The following is a 7,500-nucleotide window of genomic DNA, read 5'->3' as shown; positions in this document are numbered from 1 at the left end:
CTCTCTCTCTCTTTCTCTTTTTTCTCCCCCCCCCCCGAAAAGTGTTCGAACGTCAGTCAATTATGAGTCGTGTGTAAACCGTTTTTCATTCATAAACAAGCGATTTTTTTCATTCATTATGGCCGGATGCATGGAATAAACTTATTCGTTGTTTATGAGGACGGGCTGGCAGCCGACACCCGAACACTGTTTCATGTAGTCTACATCCGAACAATCGGTCCACACACAGTTGTGTGCACTCTAGGTTAGGACTAGGAATTTTGGTTCTTCTGGCAATTATTTGTATTTGCAGTATGTGAGCGAAGCATTTACAGAGGTGCAATCTGAACATAGGAAGAGAGGGAAGCAATGTTGGATAAAAAAAAGTTCGAATGTAATCAGTTGTGAGTTATGTGTCAGCCCGTCCTCATAAACAATATCGAAAAAGTTCATTAATCCAGTTTCTAAAACCCCTGTTTATGAATGAATAATATTGCACAAGGTTCAAAACTGATGACGTTCAAGTTTCTTTTTTGATCCTAACATTGCTTTGATTTCTTCCTCTGCTTGAACCCAAACACCTAACATAACCTACGCCTTAATATACACACTACGCTAATATATAACATTAAATCTGTGAGAAAATTTGTATTTTGAATTAAGAGTTTGTTAAAACTAATGAAATGCGTCACTGGGGTCGGCCCGCTGCATGGAGTGAACCTAGTCTGAGGACGGGCTGCCCACGTACTACAAATACAAATATTTGCCAACAATGCTTAAACATACTAAAACTGATCCTACATCCCCTTAACTATGCCAAAGTTCTAATATAAAATACACACACACACACACAGACACACACACACACACACACACACACACACCACAACACACACACACACACACACACACACACACACACACATATATATATATATTATACAGATAATACGAGTTTAGATATTCGGTACGTTAAACTTTATGAATACGTCTTCGGGGACGTCCGCCCCTTGGACGAGCGTAGCTTGATGGCGGGAGGTAGTGAGAGTCGTCTGCACACAGTTTGTTCATTCATAAACGCGGGGCTTGATGGCTGCATTAAAGCACTTGGCGTTTGTTTATGAGTGCGGGCTGTGTTTATGAGTGCGGGCTGTGTTTATGAGTGCGGGCTGTGTTTATGAGTGCGGGCTGTGTTTATGAGTGCGGGCTGTGTTTATGAGTGCGGGCTGTGTTTATGAGTGCGGGCTGTGTTTGAGTGCGGGCTGTGTGTATGAGTACAGGCTGCTCTCAGTCCCCCAGTGAGGTGCACTCCTCAGTCTATATGTATGGAGAGTTTATTTTAATCTTTTAATTGTGTTAGGAATCTTCAGCTCCGTTAGAAATTAAATTGAGCTTAGAAACCCAGAAGGTTGCAGACTTATTTATCGTGATGGCCGCCACGCCTTCAACAATGTCACTTAGCTTATCCGAACACAGCCAAGATAAGGTGGCGTTAAAACTAGACAAAACGCCAATTAAACGCCTTTATTTCTAACAATAAATTGTTAGAAATTTCGAAGTAATAACAGAGATATGGCCGAGAGCAGTAGGCGCAACAGCAGCGTCCTCAGCATCAAGATCAGCAGTAACAGTAAGAGCACCAAGAGCAGCAGTAACAGCAAGAGCAGCAAGATCAGCAGTAACAGCAAGAGCAGCAGCAAGGAGCAGCCACAGGAGGCTGGGCGCGCGGCGGCACCGTTACCTCTACACAGGTGACCCGCCAACAAAAAAGACCGCACCTTGACAATGACTTCAAACGCCTAGTGCGCCGGGTCCCAGGACCTGTGGTGGACCTGCTGACGTCACGCCTGGAGGACGTGTGGCGGCCAGCTGCTCACTGACATTCCCTCCTCCCTGTATATTCCAGACGTACGGGCCAGTCTCTCGATGGGCTGTGTCTTGCAACAGACTCGTTGCTCCCCACAGAGGACGCCGTGTGAGCCGTGGCCGTGCTGGTGCAAAGGGACAGAGTAGGTCAGGTCAGTCTTGCATTACGGGGGCAGGATGGACAGTCCTCCAAGTTCTCCAGGCTGGCAGGGAGTCTTATGAAGGTGCAGGTCAGCGACCCCATGACAAACGACGCCAGGCCGGCCTAGGGCGCATCAGGTCAGCAAAGCCTTGTGTTCTTCGTCCCCTTCACCCTCACTCGTTTTAACAAGCCTGGTGGTGGTTCAAGATCCAGTACAAGTATTAATCAGGTTCACTTTCCGCAAAACAGAAATGCAGACTGAATTCCGCGGCAGCGCACGAGTACTTCCCAGCGGCTGCCTCTCCTCGACAGAAAAGGATGACAAAAAATATGATGAGTTTGGTGTGTTTGGTGACGTGGGCAATTCCGTCGGGTGGTGGTGACGTGGGCATTCCGTCGGGTGGTGGGGACGTGGGCACTCCGTCGGGCGGTGGTAGACCTGGGGCACTCCGTCTGGAAACATCTGGACAAGAGCCACTCCCACACGTCCCCTGCCACCCTCCTCGCCTTGCTCACCCGCTACCAGAAATTCTTGGAGATTTTGGACCTAATTATAAACCAGCTGGGCCAGCCGCAGAGACAGTTTCTGCGTCGCGGCCAAGCTTATGGCTGGCGGTGGCCGGTATTCGCACCGACCGGAGCTCCTGCCTCATATTTGCCATTGCCACAGAGAGTATGGTGGCTCAGGTATTCCTGGATGAATACTAATTTATAACGAATTATCGCCAAGATTGATTATTAAAAACACGTTCCTAAATACCAACATATATTCACGAGCTGACATAAACAAACACACGCACATTTAAGCACCTGCCATTAGCGGTATTAACGAGTATACTTGTTCTTCACTTCCCCATTTCTTGTGTGCGAACGCCAGTTTAACCGTCCCTAAGAAGAAGACTTAGAATGATTTTCCCAGTTCTGTTGCTACGTCACTGGTGGTCCGGCAGCTAGTCTGTCAGGTTTTACTATAACCTTAAGCACAAATGAAAGTTGTTGGGAACTGTTGTAAATTATTTGTAAGCAGAATTATGATGGTGGTGGTGGTGTGGCGCTCACCAGAACCAAACGAACCGGAATGTTGCGCTGTGGACATTTGTGCCCGCCCACACCGTTCACGAGAGTGTGCACAGTGACCCGTATTGCCTGCAACACCAATACACACCATATTTACGATATATGAGTGATGTGGTGGAGGGTAGGAATGTGTCCGAGTGCACATCCCAAGCAGGTAGCTGGACGGCAAGCAATACTCTGCTAGCGAACACTGTAGACCAATGACATTTCTATTTAGTACCAAACGGACTCGACACAATTACTAAACGTAACATATCTGGATAGTTGAAACCCAGGGCAGCAGCTGGGGCCGCAGGCGCTGACGGAAGACCACGACACGCGGCCTGATTGTATCCCTAAGGTGGGAGTGCGTGGCGCTCCCAGGTACATGGGTCTTTCATTCATTTATGTATCCATAACCATCCCGTAGCCGGTGGGGGAAAAGGTTACAGAGGCAAATTGGTTCATTTAGCCAAGCAAGTGACAATTTTGTTGAAGCTAGTTATACGATTGCTAATATTACCTTTACATAATACATATATATAGACTCGATTTTAGAAATATAACTAAATTTACAGTTTGAGAGGCGAACTTGCTAAAATATACTCGAATTGTCCCCTGTGACCGTTTTGTAAACATGTTTTATGTATTGTTTACGTATGTGCTTTTTGGACATGCCTTCATTTTTATGTACATTGCTTGATGTACGTGTTTGTTTCATGTGTTGTTACTGCAGCTCGTCCCTCGACCACAAAGGGGCCCAAATGCTCCTTAAGCCTCCCGTCTAAACCCCTGTAAACTCCTGTGGTTTACTCACAACACACAATTATGACGTACATTTTTTCTAACATTGTTAACTGTTCTCGATGAAATAGGCTTTCCGTGTTTGTTTTATGTAGACCTTCGTGCTTGCCCTATGTATTTGAGGGTTGTATTCGTGTAGTTTTTTGTTTGCATATTGTTCCGAAACATGAATTACTAGGTAAATGAAGGTGTATAAGAGCACCTTCATAAGGGAAGAATGAACGAACAAACAAAACGTGGTAGTGGAAGATCGAACGGTAAAAATTAAGTTTTCCCAGTCCCAGGAATGCAGTCCTCCTTGGCACAGTGGTAAGACATTCGCCCGATGTTCGCGAGCGCTTTGGCCTGGGTTCGTATCCTGGCCGGGGAGGATTGACTGGGCGCCAATCCTTAACTGTAGCCTCTGTTCGTCCAGCAGTGAATGGATACCTGGTTGTTAAACGATTTGGCGGGTCGTATTCCGGGGGAAAATTATTATTAAAGACCTGTCCGAAACGCTATGCGTGCTAGTGGCTGTACAAGAATGTGAGGTATGTGAGGGAGCCGGTCGGCCGAGCGGACAGCACGCTGGACTTGTGATCCTGTGGTCCCGGGTTCGATCCCGGGCGCCGGCGAGAAACAATGGGCAGAGTTTCTTTCACCCTATGCCCCTGTTACCTAGCAGTAAAATCGGTACCTGGGTGTTAGTCAGCTGTCACGGGCTGCTTCCTGGGGGTGGAGGCCTGGTCGAGGACCGGGCCGCGGGGACACTAAAAGCCCCGAAATCATCTCAAGATAACCTCAAGAATGTGTGTAATTAGCAAACGACCGACCACAGTTGGCTGAGTGCACGGAAGGTCCGACGGTCGAACTAGTGGACTGATGGACAGGTGGATAGGTTGGCTGATGGACAGAAGTGTTAGACAGGTGGAGTGATAGACGGACTAGTAGACATACAGACTAACGGTCATATAGATGCAGCTCACCACAGTTAAGCCTGTATAGGAAACTGTATAATATGGGATTCAAACTTCCGAGAACTCACCCACACCCTTCACATACAGATAATTTCCAACAGTCTCAACATCTAGCCTCACCCCTGAACCTGATCTGCCATCCCTGAACCCATGTTGGTGGTGTGTCATGCAGTCTCTTCTCTCCTGATGTGCTACTAGGTTTTTTCTCACGAACTTCTCCATCACCTTGCATGGAATACAAGTTAGGGTCACTGTAGTTCAGAGCCTCTTGCCTGTCACTCTTTTTGTATATTGGGACTACATTAGCCGTCTTCCCTATTTCAGGCAGGTCTCCTGTCTCCAGTGACTTAGACACAGAGTGGTATATAGTGTGTGTAAGTGTGTGCGTGCGCGCGTGTGTGTTGTATTAAGTGTACAAACTGGTGTATAGTGAATGTAGTGTTCATCAAGGGGAACAAACCACGCGTGTACTTGTATGCTGAGCGAGACGGATGTGCTGGGGGTGTGTACACAGTGCTGGGTGCTCTGTGTACCTGAGAGTTGCAGGCTTAGTGTGATGTGCAGTGTGGGGCATGTCTTGTGTGATGTGCAGTGTGGGGCATGTCTTGTGTGATGTGTAGTGTGGGGCATGTCATGTGTGATGTGCAGTGTGGGGCATGTCTTGTGTGATGTGCAGTGTGGGGCATGTCATGTGTGATGTGCAGTGTGGGGCATGTCTTGTGTGATGTGTAGTGTGGGGCATGTCTTGTGTGATGTGCAGTGTGGGGCATGTCTTGTGTGATGTGTAGTGTGGGGCATGTATTGTGTGATGTGCAGTATGGGGCATGTATTGTGTGATGTGCAGTGTGGGGCATGTATTGAGGGATGTGTAGTATGGGGCATGTATTTAGTGTACAATACTTTGTACTCTATGGGAGCAATACACTGTTTGCTGTGTATATCCTAATGTCTTGTGTACAACATTGTGTGTGTACGGTGGTAGTGCGTACACAGTATAGAGCCTATAGTGCGTATGTGTGTTTTATGCAGCGTTTCATGGGAATAATGTGTGCAGTTCTCTCTCTCTCTGTATGTACAATGTGTCACACAGTGCGGTACAGAGATGTGCAGTGAGTGTACGGTATGATGAGTGTGCAACATGTGCACGCTGCAGTGATGGCATGTACGGCAGGGTGTACACATGACCAATGTGCATCTGATGAGTACAGTTATTGTGATGTTTACAGCAGGTGATGAGTGTCTAGGTGGTGAGGTGCCTACCCTACATGTATGCGGTGGGCGGCGTGGTGGGCAGGAGGGAGTGGAGAGCGTGGTGGGCAGGAGGGAGTGGAGAGCGTGGTGGGCAGGAGGGAGTGAACAGCGTGGTGGGCAGGAGGGAGTGGGCAGCAATGAGTGGAGAGCGTGGTGGGCAGGAGGGCAGCCCACCCGCCCCAGTGTTCCCGCCCACCGGACCAGAACACTGTCAACAAGGAGCCATACAACTGAGGAGTCCAGCTAAACCTTTTTTTAAGACGCCAGTCACTCGCTGCGCGACAGTGTGTGTGTACTCACCTAGTTGTGCTTGCGGGGGTTGAGCTCTGGCTCTTTGGTCCCGCCTCTCAACTGTCAATTAACTGGTGTACAGATTCCTGAGTCTACTGGGCTCTATCATATCTAAATTTGAAATTGTGTATGGAGTCAGCCTCCACCACATCACTGCCTAATGCATTCTATCTGTTAACTACTCTGACATTGAAAAAGTTGTTTCTAACATCCCTGTGGCTCATTTTGGGTACTCAGTTTCCACCTGTGTCTCCTTGTTCGCGTACCACCCGTGCTAAACAGTTTATCTTTACATAAACTATCAATTCCTCTGAGAATTTTATAGGTAGTGATCATGTCTCCCCTAACTCTTGTCTTTCCAGTGTCGTGAGGTTCAGTTTCAATAATATTTCCTCGTAACTCATTCCTCTCAGCTCGAGCACTAGCCTGGTGGCATACTTCTGAACCTTTTCTAACTACGTCTTGTGTTAGAACTGTCTACATTGACTATATGTGGACTCCAGGCGGGAGCGGCATACTTCAGTATTGGTCCCGTGCTACATGGACATTTCGTTTTGATTAGCTAAATCTAAAACTCAACAACGACATCTTCAAACCATTGAAACTTTGCTTTTGAAATGTTAAGAAGAGTTAACGAAATGCATCTCTTAGCGCTAGGCCAAATAAAAATTGTAAACTGGACTTTGGAGTGTTAATTTTTGAACTTACATCGCAGGTGAAGAAGAACGTAAGAAAAATGGAGAAATTCGTGGTAGAATAATTATCTCGCATTTTCTGGCATATTCAATAATATATGTCTACAAGAAAGACTGCTACCAAATGGATATTTGGATAGCAGTGGATATTTTGGTAGCAAAATATATATATATTTTGTCCCTCATAAAATAACACGATGCTAATGAAGATAAGCTTCAGCTCCAGCGCTATGGAAAAAAAACGAAAATATCAAGACGGAAACCAAATATAAAACGCCATCAAACCACACTTTTGAGAGAAAAAGCTATGTAAAATATCTGGGACTAATCACGTTGGAAGATCTTACTTTCAAATAACACAATAAAGTAGCTGTCAAGACTGCAAGACAAATTATAGGATGGATAACAAGAACGTTTCAAACAAGAGAGTCCACAACAATGATAATTTTAAAGACTCTAG

General features: G+C 46.5%; 1 protein-coding gene across 1 annotated transcript in view; it reads left to right on the top strand.

The window, feature by feature from the left end:
• Positions 1–7,500, top strand: part of LOC123765103 (unconventional myosin-IXb-like dachs) — a 156,906-nt gene that overhangs the window by 73,260 nt on the left and 76,146 nt on the right. The window lies entirely within an intron of this gene.

The sequence above is a fragment of the Procambarus clarkii genome, chromosome 29 (assembly GCF_040958095.1).
Source record: "Procambarus clarkii isolate CNS0578487 chromosome 29, FALCON_Pclarkii_2.0, whole genome shotgun sequence".
In the NCBI taxonomy this organism is placed as follows: domain Eukaryota; kingdom Metazoa; phylum Arthropoda; class Malacostraca; order Decapoda; family Cambaridae; genus Procambarus; species Procambarus clarkii.
The sequence above is the reverse complement of the archived record's forward strand: the minus strand, read 5'-3'. Positions and strand labels throughout refer to the sequence as shown.